At 32.8% G+C, this 16,361-nt stretch overlaps 1 long non-coding RNA gene across 1 annotated transcript; it reads left to right on the forward strand.

Annotated features, from left to right (window-relative positions):
• The first annotated feature begins 10,211 nt into the window (after positions 1–10,211).
• Positions 10,212–15,369, forward strand: LOC141046367 (uncharacterized). Its single transcript, XR_016506845.1, has 4 exons — positions 10,212–13,772; positions 14,021–14,083; positions 14,567–14,731; positions 14,967–15,369. It is a non-coding gene; the product is annotated as an uncharacterized LOC141046367 (long non-coding RNA).
• The last annotated feature ends 992 nt before the right edge of the window (positions 15,370–16,361 follow it).

Raw genomic sequence — 16,361 nt, forward strand, 5'->3', positions numbered from 1 at the left:
ACGTTAACCGAGTGAGGGGGGCAGCAACTTCAGAATAATTCTTGATGAAGATCCGATAGTAGTTAGCAAATCCAAGAAAACATTGTACGTCCCTAACCGTCTTCGGAACTTTCCAAGACATGATTGCTTCCACCTTCTTTGGATCCATCTTCAAGCCTTCCATAGTCGCGATGAATCCCAAAAACTCCATCTCAGTTTGGTGAAATAAGCACTTCTCCAATTTGGCATAGAGTCCTCGCTCCCGTAGTTTTTTGAGTACCAGACGAACGTGCTTCTCATGTTCTTCCTCGTTCTTAGAAAATATCAAAATATCATCTAGATAGATGACAACAAAATCGTCTAGATACTCTTGAAAGATGTCATTCATCATGTGTTGAAAGACCGCTGGAGCATTAGTAAGACCAAATGGCATGACATTGTATTCAAAATGGCCATACCTTGTTCGAAAAGTTGTCTTCCATTCATCTCCTTCCTTGATTCGCACAAGGTTGTAAGCTCCCCTTAGGTCAATCTTTGTAAAGATTCTTGCACACCCAAGTTGTTCTAGAAGACCAGAGATCAAAGGCAGTGGATAGCGATTCTTTTTTGTCACCTTGTTGAGACCTCGATAGTCCACGCACATCAGTAGTGAGCCATCCTTCTTCTTCACAAATAAGATTGGTGCCCCAGCTGGCGACTTCAAATGACGGATGAAGTTCTTGGCTAGATTCTCGTCAATGTACTGCCGCAACTCAGTCAACTTCGTCTGCGACAAATTGTAGATTGGTCCAAAAGGTGGTTGTGCTCCTTCTTGCAATTCAATGGCACAGTCATAGGGTCGATGCTCTGGCAGCATATCAGCATTCTTCTTTTCAAAGACATCTTTGAATTCTTCATACTGCTTTGGAATAACCAAAGTCGGAGTTGCATCTTCTCGAGTCGGAGTTGCAAAGATGACAAGAGGTGTATTTTGCTTAGCTTCCTTCATGAAAGCCCTTGCACTTATAAACAAGGATTTGTTTCTAGACATTTTCTTGGCAGATTCTACCTTTAAGGAGTTTGTTGGAAATGTCACTTTCCGCAACTTCCAATCTATCAATGGATTATATCTATCAAGCCAAGATAGTCCCAAAATGATAGGACATGAAGGGGTCTTGATAACATTAAACACAATATTGCTCTCATGGTTTTCAAGACGTACCTTCAATGGTTTAGTTTCATGGATAACATTGCCCGAAGACAATGGTCGTCCGTCTATGACTTGTACATGGACAAGCTTAAGTTTCTTTACAAGAGAAATATTGTGAAGCTTGGCAAATTCTTCATCTATAAAGCAAGCGGATGCACCCGAGTCTAATAAAGCATCGACTTGTAGTTCTTGAATATCCAGATGTAAAAGTACCATAAAACAATCTGAAGGTTGAGCTGAGAGAAAGGGACCTTGATTAATTTTGGATGTTGAGATGTCCAGTCGCACGGTCCCTATTGTGGCTGGGCGTCCTTGTTTTCCTGCATGCTTGTACTCCTGAGTCTTGTTGTTTGAGGCTTCTGTTTCTTCCGACAATCTACAGCTTTATGGCCCACTTCTATGCAATATAAACACAAGTTTTGTTCCAACCGTCGCTTTTTTTCTTCAGCTGTGAGGGGTTTGAAACGTACCGCATCAATTTGCATGGGTTCAGGATCTGTGGAGTGATTCTCTGGACCTTTTGAAAATGTAGCAAATGCTCCATCATTTCTCCAGCCTGATCGTCTTTCTTGTCGTAATTCAAAGAGGCGGTTGTCACAAATAATTGCCTGAGATATAAGTTCTTCTAAAGTATCCGCCTTAGGCATGGTGATCAATAAGTTCTTGACATCATCTCTCATTCCATATCGAAATCGTGTCATAAACGCCTTATCATTCCAATCAAGATCACATGTAAGCTGTTGAAATTCTGCAGCATAGATTGCAGCAGAACGTGATCCTTGTCGTAGATTTTGTATCTTTCTTTCAGCCACTCTTTCTCGATCGCTATCTCCAAACGCAGCAGTAAGTCTCTCTATGAAAGCCTCTAGGTCGTACAATATTGGAGAATCCTTCTCCAATAGTGGAGCAAGCCAAGAGCGAGCATTTCATGATAGAAGAGTACCTATGAAAGCAACCTGGGTAAATCCATTCGGATAACGAGAAGGGTATAGGCATAGGTAAAGTCGTACTTGTTGCACAAAACCTCGAAAGTTGGCTCTTGTTCCGTCAAACTTGTCTGGCATACTCGCTTTTGGTTCTTTCGTACTAATCCTTGAAGTATCTATAGGGGTCGTATGTGACACATGTCTTGCTTCTCTCAGTCGAATAATCTCTTGTTGTAGGCTATGAATTTCGCGTCTAGCTTCTTCGGTCACTAGATCAATTTGAGGTTCTTTACTTGGATTGCAAAGAAATACAATCTCCTTTCGTACACTATTCATAAGAGCTTGAAGATCTGCAAGAGTTGCCACTCTATTGTCTACTTGTGGAGATGCACTGTCTATGACCTGGTCTACTTCCATATTTAGAGAATAGATGGATTAAAATTTTGAGAGAAGAAGAAATTGCTAAGTCTCTTGGAAAAAATTGTAGCACTACCTGTCACTAAAACCTACTCGGAGAAGAGAAAAGAAAAAAAACACTAAACGATTTCAGTTTTAGAGGAGGGTAATCCGCAACCTCTAAAAATGCCTCAATGCTTTCGAGAAGAGGGGTAATCCGCACTCTATCAAGAAGGCAAAGCTCTGAAATTGATGTTAACAGTCTTTTCTACTAGCTATGCTAAACAAAAAGAAGGAATTAATATCAATCCAAGAGAGGGTAATCCGCAACCCTTAGAACGCTCAAGTATCTCCAAGGAAAGGGGTAGTCCACTCTCTGCCTCAAAGAACTAAGCTCTGATATTGTGATTGAGAAAATATCAGTTTAGAGGAAGGTAATCCGCAACCCCTAAAGCGCTAGAATACCTTCAAGAAGAGGGGTAATCCGCTCTCAAACAAGGAGGATTCAGCTCTGATATTAAGATAAAGATAGTCTCGACAAACTGTCACAGACCAAAAATACAAACAAGAAATCTAAACAAGAAGTTCAAGAAGAAATGACAAGAACTAGATTATCAGATGAGTACAAGAATAACGCCAAGAGAATTGAGCTAGAGCTTCAAGAGATGCGTTGTCGAGACTGAAGAACACTTCAGCCTCGACTCCTATATATACTACTGGCCTATGGTTCTAAGGAAGCGCATCAAGAAGCTTCCCTAAAACTATGAAGCTTCTCGAGCAACTACCCAAGAGCTAGGAAGCTTCTCAAGTAACTTCCTAGAATCTACTAAAATATTCTAAGAATCTTCTAGAGCCTTCTAAGGGAATATTTAGGGAATCTTCAAAGAATCTTTAGGAAATCTTTGAAGAATATTCCAAGAGAATATTCAAGGAATCTTTTGGAAGTTTCTAGAGACTTCTTTCTATAAGGTTCTAGAAACTTGTCTCTAGAAAGGTCTAAGGACTATGTCCCTAACACCAATTTTGCTACCTACAGCACGTTGAGAGCAGGTAAATATGGATCTCATTACGTGTTTGCTCTAAATACCTCATAATTATATCCTAATTATCATCTTTGTGGATCGACTCTTGAAGCAATTTTACTTGGCTATAATGCCCTTAGATATTGATGCTCCAATCCTTACACAAGTTTTCTTTGATATTATCTTTTGATATTATGGATTATCTCATATCATCATTTTAAATTAGAATCCATATTTCATAGAAAGTTTTTAACAAGCCTTGTTTAAGCTACTATGCATATGACTTGTTTTGTCTACAACCTTCTATTTTTAAATAAATAGATAAATAGAGTATTCAAATTGGACCTTAAAGGATATGCTACGAACATTTGTGGTGGTTCATCTTAATGATTGAGATGAATATTTGATGTCGTTAGAATTTTCTTACAATAATAGTATTCAAGCAAGTATCAATCATTTACTATTTTTTTTTAACGATAATCGGCATCTGATTAAGCTAGCAATTATTTATCATTCTATTGACACCAACAATTCAACAAGAAAAGAAATTATACAACAACTTACAATGGCCTTACAAGAGGCATGGCATTGCTTCCTTATCGTACAAAATTGATAGAAGCAATATGTCGATAACCATCGACAATACAAGATCATCCAAGAAGATGATCAGGTGTTACTATTTAATGCCAACTTGCCTCTTGTTATATCAACCCAAATCTGTAAACTAGCACCTCAATGGCTTAGATCTTTTTATATTTCTACAATGATTTTTGATGTTGCATACTCCTTCGAGCTTCTGCCAAATACTCAAGACCATCTAATCTTCTATGTTTTGTAATTGAAGAAATTTTATATCAAGCCAAAGCACTTTTTAGATTGACACCAATTACTACCACGACTAGTTGTAATTAATGACCAATAAGAGTATGAAGTGGACAATATTTTGAAGCATCGCTACCTTTTTTATGATAGTAGACATCTACAACTTTAGTACAAAGTTCTTTAGAAAGGTTATCCCATCCACAATGCAACTTGAAAACCTACACAAAACCTCACCCATTGCCAAAAGATAATTTGGAAATACCATAAGGAGTGAAATAAGGATGTTTCACATTAGTAAAGGAGGATTAATTGTAATAGAGTATAGATAAGATATTTCTAATATTGACACATAGAGATAGATAGTTAGAACCATGTTTGAGAAGTTATAGAAGTTTTTAGAATTGGAGTTAAATTAGTGGACTAGGTAGGATCCACCATAGAACATTCTAGAAAGAGTTTAGGATAGTTATCTATATGAGGCCCACCATAGAACTTTCTAGAAAAGCCTTAAGATGGTTATCTAAGTGAGATCTATCATCTATAAATATTTTAGAAAATCTAGAATATTAGAAAAAAATATAAATAGGATTAGCCAGGTTAGATATGACTTTAGATCTTTTTTCTTAATACAATTGGATTTTATAATTTATTATTTTGTTTTATTCTATTTTAATTTTAGTTACTCAATTTTGTCTTTTGTATCCTATTTTATTTAATTTTATTCAATATTTTTTTTAGTCCACTTTGTCTTACCTTGTGATGAGATTTTATGTTGTTGTAGATTAGAAGGATTTTAGATACTTGAGATAAACTAGTCCTGTTAGAGGGACACAATTCATATCAAGTTTTTAGAGAATCTTTTTTAAGATACTAAAGGTAGATATAAAATTATCTTTGGCCTTTTATTTTTAAATTAATAGGCAAAAAAATTAATTAATTAAGTTCTAGAGTAGTATTTGAGGTGTACTATCAACTCTTATCAAGATGGAAAGGTATGGTTACTTCATTGCAATATCAAGAATACTTGTTCTTATGACAAGTTTGACTATTATAGGCTTGGATTTCTTTTTATTTGTAAACAAGTCAATCCTATTGCTTATCAATTTCATCTACTAAAATCTATAAAAATCCACCTTGTATTCCATATATCTCTTCTTGAGTCATAGAAGACAGTAAATATCTTAGAAAGAAGATAAATGCCACTTCTTCTTAAAGTAGATAATAATCAAAAATTCAAAGTAGAGAAGTCTTAGAATTCAAAGCAAAAATAAAATATATTATAATAAATTATTTATTGGTAAAAATATGATATTAATAAATACACATAATAACCAACAAAGAAACTTGTAAATAAAACAAAAAAGATTGGCACTTTTCATCAATGACATCTATCAAAACAAGGATAAAGAATAGCAAGATCTATGAAAGTTGATGACTACTTCTCATGGAACTTGTCTCTAAAAGAGAGGGTAATGTCATACACATATATATTTATTCTAATATTTATTTATATAATTAGATATAAGTAGGTAAAAGTAGATTAATTTTATAATATCTTTTAGAAAAGCTTCTTAAAAGCTTCATAGACATGATTTTGACTTTATACATATTTGTAGTTGATTGATAGGTAAGAAACTTAGTCAACAAATTAACCACATGACATATGTGTTGGTAGTTTGTGGAACAAGCTAAGTATGTGGCATATATATAGAAAACTTCTTTTATAAGTTAAGATATGTATCTTACAAAAGTCAACATATATTAGAGGTCCTAAAGAATATTGCTACATAGTTCTTAATTAGATAGTATATATAAAGGCAAGTTTAAAGCTTTTTTTATTTTTATTAATATTTTTTTAATTCTTAGTCTTATTTCAAGACTTTTTAGTCTTTTTCTTTTTTGACAATTGCTATTCTAATTTCAATTTTATATTAATTTTGAATGAATATCTATTCTTTATGAATAATATAAGAGTAAATTAAGTTATTTTTTTATTGAGATTCATATCTTTGTTAGATCTCATAAATTTTTTTTTCAATTGAAATAGAAAAAAATTTGAAATTACTAATCTTAAAATTCAAATATCTAAGATTTTAATCTAATAAAATTCTCATATTCTTTAATCTGACCATTTCATTGACTTCAAATTTATAAAATAAAATTTAAATAAGAATAATAAAAAAATACATAAATTTTTACTTATAAATTTATTATAATATCTAAAAATTCTTTAATTAAATAAATTAATTTTTATTTTTTAAAATTTAAAACCTTTGAATATATGTTTCTTTTTGAAAAGCTCTCAAAAATACAATATGCATCCAAAATACTTAAAACTAAAGCCAAACAATCCTCCTATACTCCGCTCTTAAATCCTTGCTATTAAATCAATCAAAGAACCTTAGAATTACCATAGGTGTGTAGGTTTAAGCCTTGGGATTTGATTTCAACCTTGATTCACAACCAATCCTCTTCAAATATTAATTTTTAATTTCTTAAGGTAATTTTGGTTATAATTAATTTTAATTCTTTTCTAAAAATATTTATATTTTTTTAATCTATTTTTTTAGTCTTATTTAAGGCCATACAAAATTAGTAGAAAGAATTTTTTACAAAAAGGTACCATAAATATTAAAAAAAATTACTACCTTCCAATCTTTTATCCATATTTTGCTACTATATTTTTCAACTATGCACTTTCACAATAGAATCTATATTTTTATCTTTTACCATATATTTGTGTTACAACATAACATCTACTTCTTCTAAACTTGAGTATCTTCTAGTATGCACCAATAATCCAAATCTTGTTTGATTCATACTAAAATTTCTATTTTTTTATTTAAATCTTCTTCATTTTTTTTATTATCTAAGTCAATATTAGTTTTTTATCTTAGAAGATTTATTTCTTCAATAAGATCTACTCTATGGATTTTTATATTTCTTTATTTGAATATCTTCACTTATTTTTGAGCAATTGATATTTTCAACCTTAATCCATGAAGTTCTTGTAGTAAATAGGTTGTATTATAATGAATAAATGGTATCACATATGGTTCAACCAATATTTTAAAAACTTCTTCAAAGTATCATATTAATTGTCCAAGCTACTATCATAGATCAAAATCCAATCACCTTCTTTAATTACCTTAGATCTCAATCAATGTTATTTATCAAATTGAGTCTTGTTCTATAATCTTATCATTTTTAATCTTTCTAATATTATTTGCACATCTTTTTGTCTTTTCTTAATCAATTAAATTTTAGTAGCTAAAAAGTCTTTTCTAAATTAATTTTTTTTAATTGAAAAAATAGATTTTTGACTTATTATGAGTTCAATAGATATATATATATATATATATATATATATATATATATATCATTATAGAACTATAAGTAGTTTGATCAACTAACAATACAAATAGCAAAATCTATTCCAAAAAAAATAATTTCATCTTCATCAAAATAAACATTATTAAATATTAAGAGTTTGTTGTAGGTATAGTTGAAGCACATTTAGGCCTTTGACTTATAATTATGTGCTACTAATATGCTATGTTAGGCTTTAACTTGTAATTTGTAGCTATTTTTTTGATGTAAATAAGTTAAGCAACCAAATATTCAAAGATGAAAGACATCAATTTTTTTACATTATCATAATATGTATTATCTTATTTGGAAATATACTAAGCACCTAGCTATAGAAGGTGAAGTTGTATTTAAAAAATATCTAAAAAATCCTAATAGATTTTATCTATATAAGAAAAATGTAATTCAATTTTCTATTCAAAAGTACTTAAAGCCAATACAAATTACTCAAAAATAGTCTTTTTAGTAATCTAAATCATACATAAACTCTAATTGCATTATTACTATCATAATTAGGTAATTTCAATTTTTCTTTGCAAGCTTTAATACTAATTTGTGAACTTTGGTAAAATATAATTTCTAATTTGATTATCCACTTGGTAAAAAAATTCATAAAAATGCCACTATAAGTCTTTTATATGCTTAGAAAAATTCGGCCTAATCTTATTGTGCTGAAAAAGTCCAAAAACAGTACTGCTATCACTTGGCTGCCAATTTGAAAGTTGATGAAAATATTTCACCAGTAATTTTTCCTTCTCTAAATATTACCTTCAATTAAAAATTAAGGTGTAGCTTGATCTTAAAGTCTTCTAATACTATGACAAATTTTACCTTGATTTGACTAATAGACCTTAGATATTATAGAAATCCTATTCAATCTCAAATTGCCAACTTTTGATATCTTCTTGTACCAAAATCTAAATATCTTCCAATTGTACTATTAGATTAACAAAAAAATTTATATACACTTATCACATCCAATCAACTAAGTACTATTAAATTTTAAACCATAGATGTGATAATAATTACACAAACTAGCTGAGAGTATTAGCCCTAATTGTATTATATAAATCCCAAGTCATTGATATAAATCTTGATTTTGAACAATAATTTCCAAGTCATTCCAAACCTTGTAAAAAAAAATCTTACATATTTCAAATAAGCTCAAAACTAGCTCACAAATTCTAATTGCCGATCTTTGAATGCCTCCCTACTTTGTCTTAAGCAGATGTTTTAGTGGTTGGAGATCTGATTTCAATCTTATTCTACAAATGGTCAACTCTCAAGTATCAATCTTACCTATCTTAGGGTTTTTTTAGTCCGATCCTATCCTCAACTTAATTCTAGTATCAATCATATTAATTATTTATCTCTTCTATCATATTTTTACTAATTTATGGCCTTTCTAAGGTGCTAAAAGAAATTCTATAGTCTAAAAGGTAAAATTACTAACCAACCTCTAATCTACTAGCTATTAAGTCAAGAAAATAAACTAAGAGATTTTTATTAAAGCCATGTTCAAATATCTTGAATTACTATTAAACCAAGATGATTAAATATTAATAAAAAAAAAAAAAAAAAATCACCATATAATTGTATTAGAATATGAAAATGTGAGAATAGTTTGAAAAAAGTGATATAATAAAGAAATCAATGTGAAATTTGATTGAAAAAATAGTTCATAGTTTAAGCAACCTCTTTTCATAAATAAGTTAGTACTTTAAATTTGAATATTAAAGATGTCATTTCTTTGCATAAGTATCAATTATTATGTTCATCTATTCTATTTTGTTGTTAGATACTTGCAATTGTACATTGTCTTCAAATTTTGTTGTTTGAGCAATAAGTTTTGAAATTTTCAGAGATGTATTAATTTTTATAATTTATTCTAAGAAATGATATTTTTAAGCTTATTTATTTTTCTATCATAACTTTGAAGTATTTGAAAGTATCAAATATTTCATCTTTTCTTTTCAAAAATTATATTTAGGATGTTCTTGAATAATCATCAATAAAAGTAATGAGATAGTAAGACTTGATTAGAGATTTATTTGGAAAGGATCCACAAAGGTTATAATATAAGAATTTAAGCAATTGTGTTGTTGATATGAGACTTATATTGGATATAAAATAGAAATGATATTTTGCTAAAATAAAAGGTTAATAACTTTTTTGTATTAAAGATAAGGCCAACATTCATAAAGAAATGTCTCAATGAGAGGTTGTAGAGAGATTCAAAGTTTAAGTTTGCTATCTTTTTATGCCAAAATTTTGATATTTTAATTTGAGATGTAGTATCAATATTAACTAAAAGCTTATTATTTGGCAAAGATACCTAATCAAAAAATAATGCATCAAATCTATATAGGTTTTTTTTTTCATTGCTTCCTAAAAAGATTACTTTACATGATTTGCTTTCAAAAAAATTCAATAGCTTTGAGGTCCAAAAAAGATGTCATATCTAAAATCAATTAATTTTTCAACTAAAAAAATATTTTTAATCATATCATGTATATAACAAACTTAATCCAAAGCTTTAATTTTTCTATGTTTTGCACTACCTTGTCTAATAATTGAAATGAACTTTCTTTTAATTCTAATTATAATAGATATAGGTCTATTTACTAAGTTTATTAAAAGATATCAATTGCTTGTAACATAAGCACTTGCTCTTGAATCTATTAGCCAATCTTTAGTGTATTTTAACTTTGTAGCTTTTGCTATGCAAAATTCTAGTACTTTTGCTATAGTTGCATCATTGGAGGTTGATTTGCAATGCTCCTAAGGAATCATTTTTTTTCAAGTTTTTTATATTTTTTTGACATCATTATAATGTGTTGGAGCCTAATCTCATTTCAAGTTTCTTAACCTTGTTAAAAAATCATTTGAGTTCATAATTATCAATCCAATAAAAGATATTGTTGCATTCATTGCAGGTAACTTTTTTAAACTTATTAGAATTTGAATTGTAGTTTTGAGATTGATTGTATTGTGGTTTGAATCTTTTAACCTATATAGTTTAAGTGCTCATCTAAATAGTTTCTTCTTCTTGATTGATTGTTGAAACATTCACAAGTATTGATGTGGATGAACCTTGATATCTATAGAGCTTTGTAATATGCTACCAAGAGGTCTTTGATATCTTTTCTTATTTTGTTTCTAGACAGCATTCCATTTTCTTGTAATAGCAAGTTTTCAAGTTTATAAAAAGAAGATATATTCTTTCTTTTCACGGTCATTTGTTTGAAGACCTCTTAACTAGTAGAAAGACTAATAAGTATTTTATCAACCCATTCTTTGTTGGGAATGATGACTCTTAATCTAACAAGTTGTCCAATGAGGTTGTTGACATTTCTTAAGTATTCTTTGAAGGTCATCTTTTCAATTATTTTTATGCTATAGAGATGTGATTTCAAAGATAGCTTGTAATTCATAGAATTTGACTAATATAGATCTATAAGTTTAATCCAAATTTTTCTAGAATTTGAGAGATTCATGATGATAAGAAGGATTAAATATTTTATTGTAAATTTAATAATTCTTATGGCTTTAAATTGTAAGTTCTTGATAGCAAGTACAAATATAGTAGTAGTAGCAAGAAGAGAAGTTACAATTGAATTTGTTGCAGTTCTTATATGATTAATGTTGGAGAATGATAATCCAAATGCAAATACAATGGTATAATAGACAATGCTCTACAATTTCTTTCTTTACAAGAGTGTCTTGAACTTGTAAGATCAAATAACATAGTTGGAAGCTCCTTGTAATTTTAAACTCTCAAATACATCCCTATTAGTGAATATAGACTCCATAATGAGGGCAAAGAGATTAAAGAGATGAAGACCCTAAATCCTAAGGTTAAGAAGATAGAAGAATCTAAAGATGCTTTCATACCACATTTTGATCAAGCACATGCTAATGCATGTATTGATAATGATATAGAAGGGATATTATACTATAAAAAGATATTACAAAATGAGAAGATATTTTACTTGTTTGTACTAGGATGCTAATAGAATCATGTTACACCAATCTCTAAATCAATAAAGAGATTTTTAATCTCAATGGATAAACTACATGGATGAACTCTATTACAGAGAACTACATTTTAATAGATTTGGGTAGAATTTGACCAAAAAACTACAATCAACTGTTGGATTGTTTCTTTGTCTGAGTTATTACAACCGATTTTCTTGGGATGGAGAATTCTCTGATGTTTAATATAAGAAATATTTTCGACAGATTCAATTTTGAATCTATGAATTGGGCATTTCACACGGCTTGATTACCACTAGTTGTGAGTTCCACTTCGCTAATTGGTGCATAATATGCTGATAAACATCTAATGGTCCCATTAATTTTTGTTGTTTTTATGGACGTTTTGATATTTCTGGCGCACACTTTGAAATATCAAATAATTTATGGGAGTCATTCCGTACGCTTTTAGCACACAATTTTGATTCGGTTTCAGGCTTAGCTAACAACCCCATCCTCTCTGCTCACAGGATTTGCATCCGGATACCATCCTGAACTCTGCAAGTAGAGAACTGTGCATCTTTTAAGATCCACAGCTGGTGGGAATTTTTTTGTCGTGGTTGCCGTTATGCAAGTGATGTTATAGCTGTAGTGCAGCCCTCTCTCCTCTTCTCTATTTCAATTCCTCAGACGTTAGCTATGCTGTTCCAAATTCGGATATCTTATGCTTGTTCGCGGAGAAAATTTATGATGTTGCCAATAACTTGCTGCGGTGCTGCGACCAAGGTAGGCGATCCTCAGAAAGGACGACACACTTCCAGTGATTATGATTTTCGTGCTGAAACAAGTGATGGAGCGGTTCAAAGATTGCATCCGGCGTTGATGGATTTGGTAGAGGACGACACATTGGTAAATGGAAAGTGACCGCCAGATTATGTTGAGCATCGTGGCAATAGGTCTGTGGAGGTCAAGGTGATGTAAATTGTGGATACGGTTCACATCTCTAAGCTCTCCGCCTACCAGCGATGAATGAGGCCACCGAAGTCCAACCTCCAATTTCAAGACAGTGAATTGGTGAAGGAGGCAAGCGTAAACACTTGGCCACTTGATTGATTGAGGATGTTTTGTGGGTCGCAACTTGTTATGTGCTCGTCTCCAGATCCTTCACGAAGAAGTTTCATCATATTTCAGCATCAACTTCACAGTTGCATCTCAAGGCTGTCGAAAGTTGGTTGTATTAGACTAGAAGATTGTTAAACTATCTCTTTATAAAAATTTAATGGAGAACTCCTATGTCGAAGTACATATATGTATATGTATATATATTTTTATATATATATATATATATATATATATATATATTATGGGGTCTGCATTTCGTAGGTAACGAGGATTATCAATAATGTGCAGCCTGAGAACGTGGCCACCGAGCTCTGCAGAAGCACGCGTGTAAGGCTCATTTTCTCTTGCAAGACTCTCTCATTGCCGACATACGAATGTTTATGAGTGGTGACCATTATGGCTTTAGCTGTTGGTCGCAGCCTGAAGCCCGGTGAGTCTTTTACGTTTCAGATGCATTGAATTGATTTAGGCGATACTCGGGCTGACCTATTAAAGTAAGGTCATAGAAACCTATTAACTGATTGCTTTAAAAACATGACAAACAATAATGAATATGAATGCAAAACCATCGAGGCTTGGTTTCAATCAGGAGCTCAAAGTTTCGCTTAGCTAGGGAGCTTCAGAGCGTGCGTTTTCCGTGTTTTGAGCATTGGACTTTGAAATTCAGCTCCTAGAATCAAGAGTTGCACGAGTTTACCACAGACTACTACAACATTCATTAGTGCACGAATGGATCATGGTTATGCCTGTATGACTACAAGATGATATGAAATATTTGAGATTCTGGTGTGACGTAAATAATATTTGTGGAGTGCAGCTTTGATTGTGTGAGTTGTCTGCGGATGATGGGTGGATGACTTTCTCCAATACTTCGCTTGCGGTTGGCAAGTGTCTTAACTTCTAGGGGAGTAGACAGGTGCAGAGGTGTTAATTGCTTACAAATGTCTCAGTGGCTTTTTATGCTAGAACTAGGTAAGTCCAATTGCAACTGATTTTTTTAACCGATGAAGACATGCAATCTTTAAGTCTCTTACTATTTGCGGGCAGTTAAAGACAGGTGTCCTAGATATCGAGTGTATGTTCAAGTCTCGCAGAAAGTAACCTGTTCTTTTTTCCAAGGAACTACTGTTCATATGCAACAGAATTGTAACTTAGAATGTAACTGCGGAGTCAATAGTGAAGGTGCAATATTCTGACCGATGAATTACAATTTTGTGCAGCCGGAAAGAAGCTGAAGCTGTAGGAGCAGAAACTGTTTTCGGCAACGCCCCATGAAAACCACGGTAAACCTTGTTCCGAGGCTCATAGTTGCCTGCCAAAGTAAAGCTTTAGCTGTACTATTCCTCTGTTATTTGGAGGTTCCGAGAATTTTATTGCTGAACGTATCACCTACACAATCAATCAAAATATTCTTGAGTTAGAAGTCAATGATCAAAAAGTAAGCTTGCGTTGGCTCAAGGAGCAATCTGATGTCTCTAACTTTGTATTCTTCCTTCGTTGATGTCCCTGCTATTAAAAACAGAATGTTCACAAATAAGTATCCTTTTATGATCCTGCCCTCTTTTTGTATTGCATCTCTAAAGGACGGGGGGGTCATTGAAGTGGGAGTAGTGTTGAAGTTGCTTCAAAGCATGCCCGATAAGAAATCTGATTTGTCAAAAGAAAATTTTCAGGTTGCAATATTCGTGAGTTTTCCTTGTAACGACAAAAACCAAATCCATAAAGCTAGTTTTGGTGACTTTTCTTGGTTGACTTGTTGCTTAAAGCGGAAACATAACTCAAGATGTTTCAATGGCGCGCATATACAGCCCAACAATGTTTTCTCAATTTTTGTCTTCTTCTACTGCTGCTGGAGTAGGATGATGCACTTTCAGTCGTTGTGGAGAGCGAAGAAGTCAATCTCCATCCTTCTTATCAGTGAGCGGGATATGGTAAGCAATGTCACTTGTCAAGTTCTTCAATACTAGCAAGAAATTTAAGAAAGGGTTCAGCTACACGTCTTTCGTATAGCACACATGATCTCTGAGAATGACAGCAGAGTATGTGGTGATCAGACTTTGTCAGACAGGCTGTTGACTTGTCTGAAGTCTTGCTTCTACTGTAATCTGAGAATCCCGATGAGATAGTCTTCTAGTCATTCCACTGAGCCCATGTCAACTTTGTCAGTGCGCACTGTGAAGGTGGCACCCATTGTTTCTAGCGTCGTAATGCTGGGTGGTCCCCTCGTACAGTACCTTGCGTGGTCGTTGAAACGAAGGCCTGAATGGATGCAATCGAGTCGTCGAAGTCGTTGGGAAAAGCCTCTTGCGTGGGGTTGTGCTTGCCCTCCCCCCTGACCAAGAAAACCCCTGCTTCTAAAACCTTATTGGAGCTAGAGGGACCAGAACAGGAAACTCAAGTGAAGAGCAAATTCGCAAGTTTGCCAAGAACCTCGCAATTTAGACTGCCTTAGGTCTCCTTTTCTGGTGGACATGGAATCAAATCAACATCATGGACACTTTGCAAGCTGCAGATAAAGCAATTTTATACACTTTGTTTTTAATTGCTCAAGCGATATACTTTCAGAGAATTTCTAAAACGTTACTTCTGTTGATTCCCACAACTGGGTACTTATCCTTTTCGGTTTTGTCACTGATTACGAGGACATTACTCAACTACCGTTCTTTGCTGAAGTTAATTAGCTTAAAACCTCGCTATCAAGCAACACCTGTCTTCAAGTACTGCTGACATTTTTGAAGCGATTCGAACAATTTTCCACTCTTTCTTTTCCTTCTTTTTGGAAGAGGATTAATGGTGGCATTGTGATATCCTCGAATAGGAGCTTCTTCTCTTCATAAAATTATTTCTCCTTAATGTGTACTCTAAATCACACAACAATTGCTTTTCTTGAAATAGATCCTCATCCATTCTATAAAAATGTGAACATGTGGTGCTGCGGGTCTCCTTTCTCACAACCGTAACTCTGGGTTGTTACCATCTCAATTTTGTAAATGCGGAATTTTATTGCCACAAAAAAAAGGGTACAATGTCACAGTGATGATGTGTTTACCACGGTAAGAGAAGATGGTCTGCAGAAATCAAAGTACAGACACTGCAAGTGGGAAATGGAGAGCAAGCACATAGTCAATATACAGAACAGGCAGTATAGAGTTGTGGAGTGCATTGTTTTCGAACAGTTTTAGTTGGTGGCTACATTGGCTCTATGAAAATACACCTAGATATTTACTAGTTAAACACAAAACCAGTTCGTTTGCGCCTGCCATAGGCCTGCAATGTAGGCAGATAATTATCAGCAATTGTAGTCAATGCATACAAATGAACCACCTCACTCACATCCATCAGCTCTATGGTTCAAAAACCCAGGGTCTTCACACTGAGACCAGAGCATAATTTATCCATTCGCAGCACAATGTGAAGAACCAATCAATTCACAAAGAATAGACCCCACAAATCTTGACTCACAACACCAGGCATATCATTGTTGAATGAGCAAACAAGAAACAGGAGACAAAGACTTGAACACGTTTATCAAGAAAGCCATGATCAGATTCAATAACAAGC

The sequence above is a fragment of the Physcomitrium patens genome, chromosome 16 (genome assembly GCF_059467195.1).
Source record: "Physcomitrium patens ecotype Gransden chromosome 16, ASM5946719v1, whole genome shotgun sequence".
NCBI classification, from domain to species: Eukaryota; Viridiplantae; Streptophyta; class Bryopsida; order Funariales; family Funariaceae; genus Physcomitrium; species Physcomitrium patens.